General features: G+C 44.4%; 1 long non-coding RNA gene across 1 annotated transcript in view; it reads left to right on the forward strand.

The window, feature by feature from the left end:
• Nucleotides 1–2,371: 2,371 nt before the first annotated feature.
• LOC147707335 (uncharacterized) overlaps nt 2,372–15,210 on the forward strand; it is an 84,050-nt gene continuing 71,211 nt past the window's right edge. The window contains exons 1-2 of the long non-coding RNA XR_015296613.1: nt 2,372–2,472; nt 2,597–2,726. This is a non-coding gene — a long non-coding RNA (uncharacterized LOC147707335). The remainder of the gene's footprint in view (nt 2,473–2,596; nt 2,727–15,210) is intronic.

The following is a 15,210-nucleotide window of genomic DNA, read 5'->3' on the forward strand; positions in this document are numbered from 1 at the left end:
ATATGGACCCTATGAGAATGGACTACCCATTGAGCCTACCTCATACTAGAGTGTATCACCCCTCTGGGTCAGTGGTCACCTCTTCTGCGATAAATGTAGGGCCAGCTCAGACCAAAATTAGTGTACCCCTTCACCTGGATGGAAACATTCGTACTAAACACTTGTCTGCGCTATCGCCTGCAGAGTCTAGTGGCTTCCAGCTGTATGATATGTGTCTCCTGTAGCAGCGCAGTTTTAGCGGCTCTACGCAGTATGAGTATATGGCAAAGTGCTTAGAGGGAGTTTTAATGCCCCTCACATTTCATGTTATGACATTAATGTGCATCATACCGGGGTGTATGATGTCCAAATGCAGTGTCCCACCCTCCACTGGCGCCGCAACCTGTTGGCATGAAAAGTGTGTGAGTGCCCAACCTCATGTGGGGTATACTGTGACATAAGGTACAAGAGACGGGGTGGGGAAGGAGAAACAGTAGAACTTGAGAAACTTCCCCAACGGGAGCCCTCCCAAACCATAGTGCAGATACATTCTGCATCAAACAATGTCAGTACAATGTGGGATTACGAGTCGCAGTTGCTGGCGCTGGCTTCATTGCTGTGCCCTCGTGAGTTGTTGCTGGTGTGACCCCTGCTAGAGGCCGGCAGATGTCGAAGAGGCTCACTGCTTGCTGGATGGATGCAGCATGGTAGTGAAGTTCGGCAGACCGCCATCTGATGCACAGTCTACGGGGGTGAGTACTGTTCGCTTCATAGCGGCTTAGGAGTCACTTTATGCAAAGTGTCCTCTGGGTTCAATTCAATTCTTCAACTCTCATTCGCATAATTATGTTACACACTCCTTTATCTCCTCCTCCTGCAACTAATGCACTCAAAATCACCCAAGTATTGGCACAAAATATCTAAAAGTTTATAAAAATCATTGTGAAATTTAATATAACAAAAATTCATAAAAACATTCTATGAGTTCCAAACATCATAGTCACTTTTGCATTATAAAAAATCACATATGGGTAAACAGAATAACATTAGACATAAGCCAAATGTCCTACGAGAGTTCGTGCAGACAATACTCTTTGTCATTAGATGCCACAATTGGATGCTGCTCAACATTTTTATATTCTAAACACCTCATCAGTTACCACATTTTTGTGACCATCTAAGGTGATAGTACAGCAATTAAATTTGTGGCAAGACTGGTTGTGTCGACGCGTTTCGAAGGTTTGATCTTATGACACCTTCTTTTTCAAGACTGTAACTTTTATTCCTGTCTTTGTGTAATCTAGAAATACAAATGGATGTAATTATATTACAATTCACATCTGTTTCTCGTACACATAATTATGTCTTGTCCATATCTATAGTATTCCCCATAAAGTTATCCATGTTAAAAAACAGTTATCAACATTTCTCCATATAAACAATTTTTTCTAAATTTGTAAAAAAAACATTCTGTGCCAATACCTGCATTTCTTCTCCTCCCTCTCATTCATACTACTCACTACTTCTACACTTTTTTCACTATTCATTTCTCCTTGTTTCGGTCATAGACCATCTTGAGTTCAAATACATTGATATAATACCAGTAGAGAAACAATCATCTGGATTAGTGAGCTAAGATAACAGGCTTCTCTATAGGCTACCTCTAAGGCTTATGTCGATATAGAAGAGCACACTTACTTTCTGTTGCTATTTGTGTGGCCCACCCTGTCACATTTGTGGCCGTGTGTCTCTTCTTAAGTTTAATCTGCTTTGCGGGAACAGATCGGCAAGGCATATTATAATCATCTCTACTCGTTTTGGGCTCACTTAAAGCTCATATGTGATAATAACCTCGATAGCCCCTACTTACTAGATTTTGTAGCGACGTGTGTCACAGGTTTAAAAATTCTGTTCTTCTATCTTGGCACTCGTATCTATTGGGTAGCTGACCTCTGACTGTGGAAATTAAAATACATTGTTTTAGCCACATCACCTGTTGTTACTGCCGTTATTCGAAAACACCAACCATGATGCCTACCTTTGTTAAAAAAGCTTGAAAATCAAGATTGCCCCACCAATGCTTTGTAGTTTTAAATCTTTCTCTAGTAGTGGCTATTACGCACACTCATCTTTAAGAGGCACCCTTTATTCACTTCTAGGTTCTGAAAATGTAAAAAGACAAACATTGAAAATGAACGGTGCCACCCAAACCTAGAGGCGTGGTGCCCTTAGTGGCATCCGGGGGCAGAGCCAGCAGGAATGTCTTCAAGGCGGTAACCCGGTAACCAACCAGGACAGGGAAGAGCTAGCACGTCATCAGGGAGGCAGGGCTGGCCTTCCCTCCCCCGAGGGTACAAAGCCCCGGGGGAGGCTGAACTAACCCTCTTTGTCCTCTCCCGACAGCTCCGGCGGCAGCAGACCAGCAGAAGATTTACGGTGGTAGCTAAGTCGCTGCACGGGGGAAAGGAGAGGGCCCCACAGCGTAGTCGTCAGGTGAGTGTTAGTAGATGTCTGTGTCTATGATAGACAAAAATGCTCATCGAACATCAGCGGAGTTACATGTTCAGTAGTTTGATTCTGTAACACTTAATGATTCCTCTTTTTTCTTTACTCCGAGGAAATGCTTCATGGAAAAAAGGAAAGCAGTCAGGGGGAATTCCCAGGTCCGGAGGAGCCTAGTCCGGTAACACAGCCAGCATCTTCGGAAGGAAATCACAGCGTGGGCGGCAATGGCGGAAGCACAATGGGTATGAACACTGTGGCGGCCATTTACGGCCATGGCTTAGACACAGGGTTTGTTGTAATGGGCGGGGGTGTTACAAGCAAGTTACGTTAAGGCAGTTCACATCATGGCTTTATGTATTTAGGATGAAAACGGGTCCCATGTGGCTGGCTGAGGAAATTATAAAAGTCTGTAGCTTTTACCAAACACGTTACACTTCTTTCAGCACCCCTAGGGAATAGCCTAGAGGTTCAGTATTAGGCAGTGAGTTTTGAGACTGCCGGTTCGAGGGAGCTATGTGCATAAAATATGCTTGTTCTTTTAGGTCACATTTTAGGAGATACTGATGCAAAAAAGAAAGGAAATGCTGGAACATTATAATGTTGCAAAGAAACTGTAAGTTTATAAGCCTTTTTAGAGCTGCTATCATTCCTTTTCACCCATTGGCCCTGGGGACGTATTTCACTTAAAATACACCGTTTCAGCCCGGTTTAAATGGCACTGAAGCGCCGTCGCCACGCCATCAATTAAAGTTGTGTCTGCAGAAACAACCCCTCTGCTTGCTGTAATCCGCGCAATACGTCTCCTGCTCAGCTGCAGTCACTGCCCCAGGCATTAGCTCACTGGAATGGTCACTGTATTTGTTTTATGGTTTAGACAAGGGTGCATTTTGGACGAGCTTCATGAAAGCATTCTTCCAAAGCGATTAAGGCGCTCATAAATATCTAGTGCAGGGGAACCGCCACTGGGCTAATTCTCGTTCCAGCACAGATGAACGGAAAGGTCAAGCTTTGATCTCAGAAACGCCCTGCTGCATCAACATATGATTTGTACCTGAAATTATACTGTGCGTATTAAATATGCAACAGTACTATTACATGTGCATTAAAATATTGTGAAATAATGCATATTATCAATACTGCAGATTACATAAAACGGCTTCTTCACTAAACCAGGACCAATGACCCGTATTGGAAGGGCACAAAAAAATTCGGCAGCGGGCCTTAGAGAGCTTTGTGAGCACATACTAAATTCATATGTCCGCACAGTGCATTATGCAAAATGCACATCTTGACGGCGCCACCCGCTCCTAGGGGCGTGGCGCCCTTAGTCCGGGGCATAACTATTCTTTCACCATTGCCTATTTACGTTTTGAATATTGAAATTTCACGAGCTTTATTACTGTCAGTCTTCCAGTTAATTACAAATGAATCTGGCTCAGCATTTCAGCATAAATAAACTAGAGCAGATCACGGAAGCGTGGTGCTAAGTGTTTTAGTAACTCCACGTGAACCAGTGCCTTCAAGGCTGTTGGGCGCAAATAGTTTAACCCCCAGTGGTGCACGTGGTGATAAATATGCAATTGTTGATAAACAGATTTAGGGCCACGGGTAAAACCTGCGGCAAATCACACCGACGTGTTCACATGGTATTTGAATCATAAAGAAGTAATCCAACAAGAAAACGTCTTGGAACTTGCCATCCGTTTTCAGATAGACAGGTTTTCAGGAACAACATCCTTCCCGTGGGCTAAGGTTCCTGCTGGCCAATCGCAAGAGGAAGAGACTTTAAATACCCTTAAATGATATTGAGAGAATTCTGCTCAGCTTCTTAAAAGCTGACTGCTCTGCATCGAGTGTGTTTTTCTTTCCAGTATGACTGAAGCATTGTTTTTACGGTGTGGGCTGATAGTGTGTGCTCAGCGTAATGAAATAAAGCTAGTTTCAGACGTCTTCAGAGACCAGCAAACTGAGGGAAAAGCGGCGGCATCGCTGGAACGTGCATTAGAGCATCAGCTGCATGTTGTCTAACGGGGTGGCCATTTTAAGAGAATCAGCAGTTTACCGGTGCGGCCATTTTAAGTGGGTGACGGAACTCAAAAAATAACCGGACCAGCATAGAAAACCCACAAACACCCTGGGTGTTTTCATTCTTAAACACAATGATCTTAAAATAACAAAGTGTTAAATAATTTTGGTCATGCCGGCTCATGCTGGAAACTACAATTTCAATGACTCGATTTATAGTGCTAATTTTAATTCAAAAGGATGCAATCTGAGGACGGGTTGGAAGCCTGCTAAAAGCCGAGCGCATCCAAATGCATATGTTGGCCAGAAAAATTGCATAATAACTTTAATTTCAATCCTTTCATACGATATCTCCTGCCTTTTCATGTCGCACAACGGACGGCTCAAGCATGCACGCAATGAAAGCTAGCAGAACTTGGACTACTTCACTTGAGTGCACGTCCACGTAATGAGCTGCATTTATAAATGAGTATGTGCTTAGTAAGAGAATTCATTTTCGTTTATCCTTCAGTTATGAACAACATAAGACCTTAATTTATATAGTGCTTCTCAACAAGTTGCATCACACGAAAATATACATTGTCAACTTCGATGCATGTGTAAAGCTTCAACATAAGCAAGATCTTTCTTAGCCTTCAAACAATTAATAACACCTTGCGATCAATTAGAGTAATGCTGGCTGGCTTTAGATACCGTTGAACAATTCCTCGCGGAGCGACTTCCGCCGTTCCACGAACATACTGAAGATAGATAGAGGTTTGGAACATAATACATGAAATGGTGTATTTGCAATTAAATACAATTTGAAGTGAATTGCCAACCTCCCTGTCGAACAGCTGTTCCCTAAAGAATTTCTTTTAAGAGCTACTGGCGAAATAGATACTTCTCTACAGTTTTCTCAGTCTCCCTAGGAATCACGAAAAAGGGAAAAACGCAGAAAGCAACTAATTAAAAGTAAACTGCGTTTCGTTGGTTAAAACAGCAAATTGTTTATTAACGGCGTTCATGGTTGCTAAAAAGGGGTGCTGTATGTGACACTGAACGCCCAAAATTTGGTCATATATTTTCAGAGTAAGTGTGAATATTCGGTTGTGGAGTTTGCAAAGGAATCATGGCTTATGGCTTCATTACATGCACCATAATGCGATATTTCATATATGCCAACATGTTAAAATGGAAACAATTAATTTCTATGAAAGGAGAGGCAAATTAAATAAAATTTTGGCTTCAGAAATCAGGAGTTACGCCTGAGTATGGTCAAGTGGCATGTAATATTAGTACCAACATAATTTCACCCAGGTAGTATTCACCTATCTTCTTATAAGTCATCTGGGCTCCGGGCTGGCGGGAAATTTGGGGCTGACCTGCTGGTGGTCCTGGATTCCCTCCCCTACCCGGGAAGCAGTTGGTTACCACAGGTGGTGGCAGTTATGGATTATTTACCTGCGGCTCTGTTAATCTGAGGGCATTTTAATTTCAGGAGAGCAGGCTATCTATCTTGGTTGTGGCCTGCTGGCACAGCCCGGAGGTTAAACAAAGGCCCCCTGGAGAACGGGCGCTAAGATAGAATGATTACGTATTTATGTGTAAGTATTTGTATACAGTGATGTTCATAATTGATAAACAATTATTTCAAAGAGTTTACAAATATAGAATGCCAATGGAGTAATGGGTGTTTCTCGTCTGGGAGCTGAGCCCTTGCCAAGCAGCATCCATAATCCTAGTCAGTTTAAAGGCAGGTAACTAAAAAATTAACCTGCACTCACCCTATTGTAGCTTGGCACAGAGCAGTTAGGCTTATTTTGGAAGCAGTGTATAGAATAGGCCTGCAATTTTCCTCAACAAATCAGTTTATGTCGCATATCGTGACCTGATGCTTTTGCTCTATTAGCTCTTCCGGAGGGACTCAAATCCAGATGGCTTCCATTAACAAAAAATACTTGGTAAACATTACACTAGACCTTTTCTTAATATTTCAAACAATGTTCTTAAATGCTGTTATTATATGGGTGGGTTTCAAGCGGGTAATGTACCTTTCCGCATTAAGTACCCATAGGCCCAGGGCTATCCCGTTCATTATAAACTGGTAAACAATTTCTTAAAGGACCAAGTACCGGATCTTCGCCAGTTGCATGGTTAGTATTGCAATGACTTACGTAATCTGTTAGACCAGACATCCTTAACAAGGTATTCTTATAAATCTTGACGTCATGAGTACAATTAATATGCGGTATAGGTGTTGCATTTCCCCCTTTTAAACAGGAAAATTGACATACATGCAACTGGCCCATTGTCGTTACTTATTAGTTTCCTTAGTACACAGCGATTGCATGCACAACAAAGGTAGGTTAAACCATGTAAAGCAAACCTTGTATAGTAAAGGTAAAGGAAGCATTTACTGCAGGGTGTAACATTTCTAAGCTCCTCTTCGGGTGGTCCTTTACGCATCTTTCTTTTCTCCGGTGTCTTGGATAGTGAATAATTTAAATAATGTACACAAAAAGTGATGTGAAGAAGGCCTGAATTAATCCCAACCACGTGTTAGTATCCAGCCCACATCCCAGGTCATTGTAAAAAGCCGAACATGTAGAAAGTTGCCACTTTCTGCCAAAACAAACGTGCCTCTCTGGAAGCGTCCAGGTCACACGACCGTGAAAGGTTTAGGCATGGTGTTTCAAATGTTGGACCGATGTGATTATGGGCTATATGCCCTAACGGTGAAAAAGCGCAAAAGGTCGCGGACATCTGGTTTCATGGCTCTTTTACCAATAGATTAGCTCTACGTTACCTTAGTCTTAATAACGGATAACCTCATTTCCGGGAAGAAATGGTTAATTTGTTTCCCACTCCTTTAGGTGGTATTAAGATTGTATGTCATTACTATGAATAATTGGTGTTAATAATCATGGTATGTCATTACCATGAATAATTGATGTTAATCAGATAATTTACCAAAGCAGCTTATAGGTTCATGGTTAAGGCGTTCACATTGTAAGGAGGTGAAGTATGCGTTCATTTAGATATGATGTTCTTAATGTGACCACCCGCAGTTACTAAGTGTCGGATGTTACATTTACTGCAATACCCCATTAGCTAAGATTAGGCTCCGTCAGCCGCGGGGTATGCTTCACATTATTCATTCTCTGCATCATCTTTCCTTGGGCATCATATTTGATAATGGAGTAAAGTAACCCCCTAGAACATAGAATTCCCAGATGCTCCCCAAGCTTGCAATCATCTATGATTTTATCAGAGGATCAGTATTGCCAGGTAGCTTGACAAGGAAGGCATGTCACTGCAAGAAGTTGCAGCCAGCCTGAAGTTAATTTATCAACTGTCTACCTTCTACGTTACTGTTGGGAGGCCCTGCGTGCCATCAGCTATGAATTGATACATGAACAGGGAGTGGTGCGAAGTGGCACCCAGCAACGAAGGTTTTTAGGTCGGGGGGAGGGCGAGCGCGCCAGTAAGCTACTCGCCCTGTGGCGGGGTCCCAGGCAAGAAAAGGGTGTGGACTTCCCCTTTTGGTATGGACTGGCTGCCCATGGAAAAGGGCAAGCAGTCGTTGTGGGACTCTGGGCTGGCGGGAGAGGGGGGACTGACCTGCTGGTGGTCCTGACCACTCCTGCCCTACCCGTGATGACGGGGTGTCGGTTTATAAACATTGGAGGGGGCATACCCCAGTATGTTTGTCACAAGTAGTGGCAGATTATTTACCTGCGGCTCTGTTGACCGGAGGGCGGTCAACTTAAGGAGAGCAGGCTATCTTGGTTGTGGCCTGCTGGCACAGCCCAAAGGACAAGCAAAAAAGGCCCCTTGGAGAGCGGGGTCTAAATATAATGACAATCTATAACTTTGAGAGTATTTAATTATGTTGTGTTGATAAGCAAGTCATTTTAAAGATTTACCTTAAACCTTAATCAAGATAAATAAAGGATTAATGACACTGCTTGAAGTTTAATAAATAAAAGACTACGCGGTGAACAACAACAACCTGTTTCATGTCTTTTATGGGAAGGGGGCGACTTGCACCTGGTAGGCACACTATGTATATTACCGTTTGTTCTTCCCTTCCCGTTCTATCTTGTCTTCAACTTTAGACTATCCTTTACTCGAGCCATGCAGAGCTTTGTTATATTAACTTCCAGCTCTGCTAGCCATTTCCCACTCCTCGCAATAAACGCTTACCTCCAGTCAATACAGCGTCCTCGTTTGGCACGTCCAAACTGTACTTGCGCGATGGAGGCCTTTTTACTACCGCTATGCTCCTCCTTCCAACAAGCCGTGTGACCAAGTCACATGGTTGTACGCTCTTGTATCACATTGCGTATATCGTTGCCTAGACAACCTCCCGCTATCGTTGCCGGGATGTTGAAGCTCCTATTCTTTTTTCAAGCTCCAAATCTTTATTTAGGGAATTACAATAGAGACCCTTTAGCTAGCGTTATACTCCTATTCTTCAGCAAACCATCTGGCCAAATCGTATAATTGTGCGGTCTTTCGTCGCATTGTGCAGGTATTTCCTTAATCTCGGGTTATAGAGTTCATTATGATGCTCTCATAATTGGCATCATCTATACAGTAATTGTTACTTGATGTTAGCACACCTAGAGTGTTAAACATGCCCCTATCATCATAAATAACTAACAGATCACAGTGGGACAATATTCTTGTAACTCTACTCTGTCTTCTTTCAGTGGTACCGAGAGTTCATTGGTCATAGTGGTTCCAATTTCTCCCCATATTACCTTTGTTCCACTAAATGTAGTGGTTCTATTTTTTGGCATATTATCAAGACTTTTGTTGTCTTCATTTTAGGTAATAAAGGACATCCAGTCCTCTCTACTATTTAACCCTTTACAGACCGTGTTGAACCTACAGATGAACCACTGTTCTCTGAGTTTTCTTTTTTTCTCTAGATCTCCTCCTCTCATATTCCCTGAAATCTTCTCTAGAATAAACCATTTTAGATCATCATAACCATGTCCTGGTTCTATAAAATGCTCAGTCAATGGGGTATTTTCTTTCCATGTTCTCAATGCAAATTTATGTTCCAGAACCCTAAGTCTTAATTCCCTAGTTGTTTCCCCCACATAACCGAGTCCGCATGGACAGATTAGAGGGTAACAAGATTCTTGCTGCAACCGTTATTCAGACTCTTACTTTTAACTTCTTGTCCATTAAGAATAATACTCTTGGCAACTATACAATGTTCACATATTGAACATGTGCCACATCTGTTCTTTCCAATTGCTCTTGTACTGTATAATGTATTCTGCATTATACCGTTTGTCTCCCTGTAAGTGCTGACAAGGCTATTTCTGATATTTTTATTTTTTCTGTAAGTAAAAAGGGGCCTTTCCAGTTTTACTTCTTGGCCGTCATTAAGTATTATCCAATTTTTATTGAGAATATTCTTAATTTGATTACTCCTTTCACTAAACTGGCTCCCGAAATTTTTTTTTCCATTCTTTGATCTTCGTTTTTAATTCTATTTTGGTTCAGCATATATTCCCTATCACAACAGTGATATTGTGTCTGTCAGTTTGTGGCCACGACTGTGGCTGCACATCTTCTGACATGGACTGCTTGGAATCGGTATACGGGTCCGAACAGTGAGAAGGGTCCCCCAGTGTCACCCAGTGTTGCCGTTACCTGTAAGGGCCTTCGTCGTTCCATGATGATTTGCTCCAAGTTGGCGTGGTCTGCGAAGCCGGTGACACTGCTTTCTGGTGTTTGCTGCACTTCTGATGTCACCTGGTTTGTTGAGCCTTCGCCCTGGCTCCCAGCTCTGGAAGGCCGGCAGATAACCCCTGCTCCTCCAGCCAGGACGAAGTGTCTGCGGGCCACTCGAAGAAGTGAGTGGTGCCGTCCACTACCACGTGAAGGCGGGCGGGGAACAGGAGGGAATATCTCATGCTTAGTTCCTGAAGATGTTTCTTTACTGATTGAAAGGAGTTCCTGCGCAGCTGGACCAGTGCGGTATAGTCCGGAAAGAACATGACATGGCCGTTACCAACTTTTGTGTTTGAGGACTTTGTCTCCTGCAGGATAGCGTCTTTGTCCGTGAAATTGAGGAGATGGATCAAAAGAGGTGGAACTCAATGCACCCGCTCAACAATGAACTGGGGGGACAATGTACCTTCCAGCATAAAGGTCTTTATCCACTGCTCTGGGTAAGGTACTGGGTTCAGGCCATCCAAATCTTCTGTCAAGCCTAATAACCGTATATTATTGCGCTGTGATCGGCCTTCAGCGTTGTCCAGCAGCTCCTTTGAGTGTCTGGACTCTGGCTATGAGATTCATCACTTTAGATGCGTTCGGGCTAGTATCTCTTGAGTCTGCACCTTGTCAGCTAGCTTCTTGTGATCGGCATGCAGCAGTGTGAAGTCTATGGCTACTTTGGTAATTTTCGCTTAAATTGCAGAATGAAATTTCATCGTTGCGCCCAGCTTCTCAACAGCACTCGGAACTGTGTCAATCTTCTCATGATAGTGATATGATTGGTGCTGGGCCAAGGTGGTCTGCAATGTTTGCGGCTGTTGTGGCCTCTTGGAGCGTGCTGGCACCTGCAGAGAGGTAGATCGTAGTCGGCCCATGGCTAGCTGTTGGGCTGTCTGCATATGTTGGCGAGTGGTGAACGTTGTGGAATTTGCTGCAGGCGTAAAGCTCACGCGGACCCCCCATTCATGCTTCTGCTCCTGCAGCTTTAGGTTGGGTGGGTGAATAGGAGCCCAGCCCCTAACTCCTGTCCCAGCTTGGTCGACTCTGAGCCATCCCCGATGGTCACAGTCACTTACAATGAAGAAAGAGAGGGCTTCTAGATCCACCAGTGGCTTTTCCCTGCGCCTTGTCAGGTCCCGGCCTGATATGACCCCCGGTGCTGGTCCCGTATGGTCCCCAGGTCTCGCTTAGTCCACCTCAAGGGAGGGTCCCCCGCACGGTGTATTCCCTGGGCACTATCTACAGGACCACTCAGTCAGGCGGATGCGGGTAATCCCTGAAGTCAATACTAGGCTGTGGGTCCTATCAGATAAGGCTGGCACTGGTGAGCCTCAGAGGTCCCACTAGTCCTCATGCCCCTTGCGTTCCCCGCCCGCCAAGGTACTTCACTGGGAGGGGGAGGGGAGCAAAGTCGGCGCACCCTCCAACACACTGGTGGGCCTAGGCCCGACACAATCCCCTGGCCCCAACAGCATGGTAAAACATCCTCCTGCACCACGCCCCAGCAGGGCGTCGGGTCGGTGAGGCCAGTCTGTGCAGTGGATTTGGCGAACACAGACTTACGGCGTGGATGGACCTATGATCCCGGGCCCCACTGTGGTGTAAGGCTCAGCTCTCAAGGTCTAGCCACAATAGGGTCAGATCATGCCCTCGTACTGAGATATGTGGGCACCTACTTTGGGAGGTGTCCTGGTGCCCTCCGCTGGGGCGCCACACTGAGGAGGTGCCAGAGACTCCAGGGTCAGTGCCGGGACACCAACAATTTTTAAGTGCGTGGCATTGGGGCAAATGCTGCCCATTTTGGAGCTATGGAACTGAGTTTGAGGCTAAGTGGCGGCAGAAAGTAATTGTTGTCGAGTCATCGGGTCCGCCACAGCGCTACACTCCCAAGTCTCCAAGGATCGAGCCATCCCCCACGGTGGTTACCCCCACTAGCTAACGGGAACACTGACAGAACTTGGGGGGCCACGGCGAGACGTTATCAAAAGTTCGATGCATGACCCCCAGCTCTCCCAGACATTGAAGCTCAGGACCGGAGGCTCAATGCAGGATCACCAGCCCTCCCAGACATCGGAGCTCAGGACCGGAGGCCCGAGGCATGACTCCCAGCTCTCCCAGACATTGGAGCTCAGGACCGGAGGCTCGATGCAGGACCCCCCGCCCATCCCAGACATCGGAGCTCAGGACCGGAGGCACGAGGCATAACCCCCAGCTTTCCAAGACATCGGCAGAGGAGGCTCTCAGCTCTGGCTACGAACCGGGCAAAGCGGGACAGCAGTGGTGGCAAGGTGGGTTTGTGCGCTAGCTACAAGAAGGCGGGAGCGGGCGCAGACAAGGGTGGGGATCCCGGAAATTACGATCGGATCGGGCTGCTGCTGGGGCGAGGCCCACAAGCACTCTATGAAACTGCGGCACATGCGTGTGGGGCTGGGAATAGCCTGGGGTCAACTGTAGATTCTGGCCAGTTGAAGAATGAACGGACTATGCAATACAGTCAGGTTGCAACTTATTGTGTAGTTGAATTGCATTTGAAGGAGGCTGGAGAGACTATGTGGCATAACTTGCAAGGCTGGGGACTTTGAAACTGGGGATCGTGGTTCCAGTCCCGGTGAGAGCACTCTGTGCCTTCCAAAACAAACAAAAAATGCAGACACGTCAAAGTTTAATAAAAGGATAGGAAAGCCTGCTATTTATTAAGAGGATCTGGTGTTATGGCCAGGGCTGGCGAACACATCAATGAACACGTGCACGATTTATCGAATAAGTGTGATGTGCTCATACTACAAACTTCACAAAAGTACTAGTAGTACAAGGGGATATATAACAACTATAGTTGAAGGAGTTTTAACTCCCCGAAGCACATAGCGCTCAGATTTTTAGAATTTGCGAACTGGAGAGAGACCGAGAACAAGGCAGCTTTGATGAAGTATTCACAATAGCCTTAATGTTCACACGCCAATCTTTACTCTATAGTGAACAACACAAAGTACCCAAACCACAGTGACTCAATACGATTTTTTTGATACAGGGTAAGAAACCAATTTATTGTCGATCCCTAGACACCATTATTTTGTGTCAATCATTTTGTATTTCTTATATTTACAAAGAATTGCTGACAGAAAAAGACATTGATTGCAAATATTTACAAGGCTTAACAAACTTTAACAAACATTAAAGGCAAAGACTATTTACACATTTAGAAACCATTATGTCACACATTAGAAAGTATTCTCACATCAGACATTAAATAAAACAATTATTGAAAAAATAATACAAACATTTTTATCACAAACAACAAAAAAATTGCAAACACTGATTGAGAGAAACTAGGGGTTGGGAGGATAGAATATAAGTAATTAAATAACTTATATATATGTTAATGCTGGACCAGCCGGTCCTAGCTTTTGTACAACAATGATACTTTGTATCTCCCAAACACTGCCGACGCATTTCTAGACCAGACAGTCACTGGTCTGTCATCAGGGCTGTATGTGTCTTGTATCTGTAGGATACAAAAGCAATGTTTTGCTTAGTCTAGTGTGTGGGCTCCTTATTACCATGAAGTAGCGATAATGACGGTGTGCGCTACATACCAAGGCTGCTCAATGTAGAATTTCAGAGGGGGTCTTTTGGAGGTCGTTTAAATGAATAGCGTGGCCGAAAGAGAAGCCTAGAAAGATTTTAAGGATGTTTTTTAATTACATGATTGATTCATTCATTATGCTAGTGGCTGAGTCAGTTTGGGGAAGTGAAAGCGTACCTTTTACTTTGGGTGGTGCCGAGTGCTGGCAGGATCCATTAGGAGCGGCGTAACCATCAATTTTGATTCTGAGATATGGGAGAGATTGACATTCAGAGGCTTGGCGGCGTGCAAATGGTCTTTCCCACTTGCTTGGACAATTCAAAGGAAGGTTGCCTACCTTGATTTGATCTCTCGTTTGCGCATGAAAGGGGTTATTAATTTCAGCGTTCTAAAGGGAAAAACAAAGCGAGATCTTAGTGGGATGTTCTTGCTAGTTCAGCGCTAGGCGAGCGCGTGTTAGTGCATATGGGGCAAAAACCTGTAGCTGGAGCTGCTGCTCTGTGCTGCTGGATTCGAATTTCTCTCAATAAAGATGGCCGCCGCCATTTCCTGTTTGTTATATATGCAGAAACTGTGCTGATGCATTATGGGGCATGTAGTCCCATAAATCGTAATTACTTTAAAAAAAAATTGTTATTGTCAGAAAAATCATGAGTGGGTGCTGGGCATATTATCGTCAACACCTTATCGTAGTTTGGAAGTAATGGCTACATCACTCCTAAATATTTGATGTATTGTTTGTTTTAAAGCAAAGAATGACTCTGCTAGGATGTGCTAGCGTTTTGGGTGGCTTCTTGGGGCCAGGGACCTCTTCTCATGAGATAGAGGACCAAGACCAGCGGGCAAACCAGGGATGTCTAACCGGTGCAAATCAGGACAGATGTAATTAGATATGCGCTATCTCAGACAGGTTATTCAAACCAGTCTGTGCACTGTTAAATTTTAAAATCAGATACGCTTCTTTTTGTAACAGAACGCGCTCGACATCGTGGCATTTTGATCTGGAATTCATAGTGTACAGAACAGACCATTTGAATTCTTGTTCATTGTGGGACTTCTCACAGAAATGCTCCACCATTGGAGCAGACATCACCTTTTTCTTAATTCGCTATCGGTGCTGGCTTATTCTTTGGTTGACTTGCTGACTGGTTTTTCCAATGTAAATTAATTGGCACGGACATAGAATCATGTACACAACGTTCTTTGTTCTGCAATTAGAAAATTCTTTGTGCTTCCACTTGATCGCAAGATGTACAAACTCGTCGCCTTCTATTGTGCTGGAGCAGGCGACGCAGTTACCACACTTGTGGTGGCCCTCGATAGGCTTGAGATTCCATTGCGCCAATAAGTCGCTCTTGGGCTTAGGAATAACCACATCAGCTCGGATGAGTTCC

Source organism: Lissotriton vulgaris, chromosome 6 (genome assembly GCF_964263255.1).
Source record: "Lissotriton vulgaris chromosome 6, aLisVul1.2, whole genome shotgun sequence".
In the NCBI taxonomy this organism is placed as follows: domain Eukaryota; kingdom Metazoa; phylum Chordata; class Amphibia; order Caudata; family Salamandridae; genus Lissotriton; species Lissotriton vulgaris.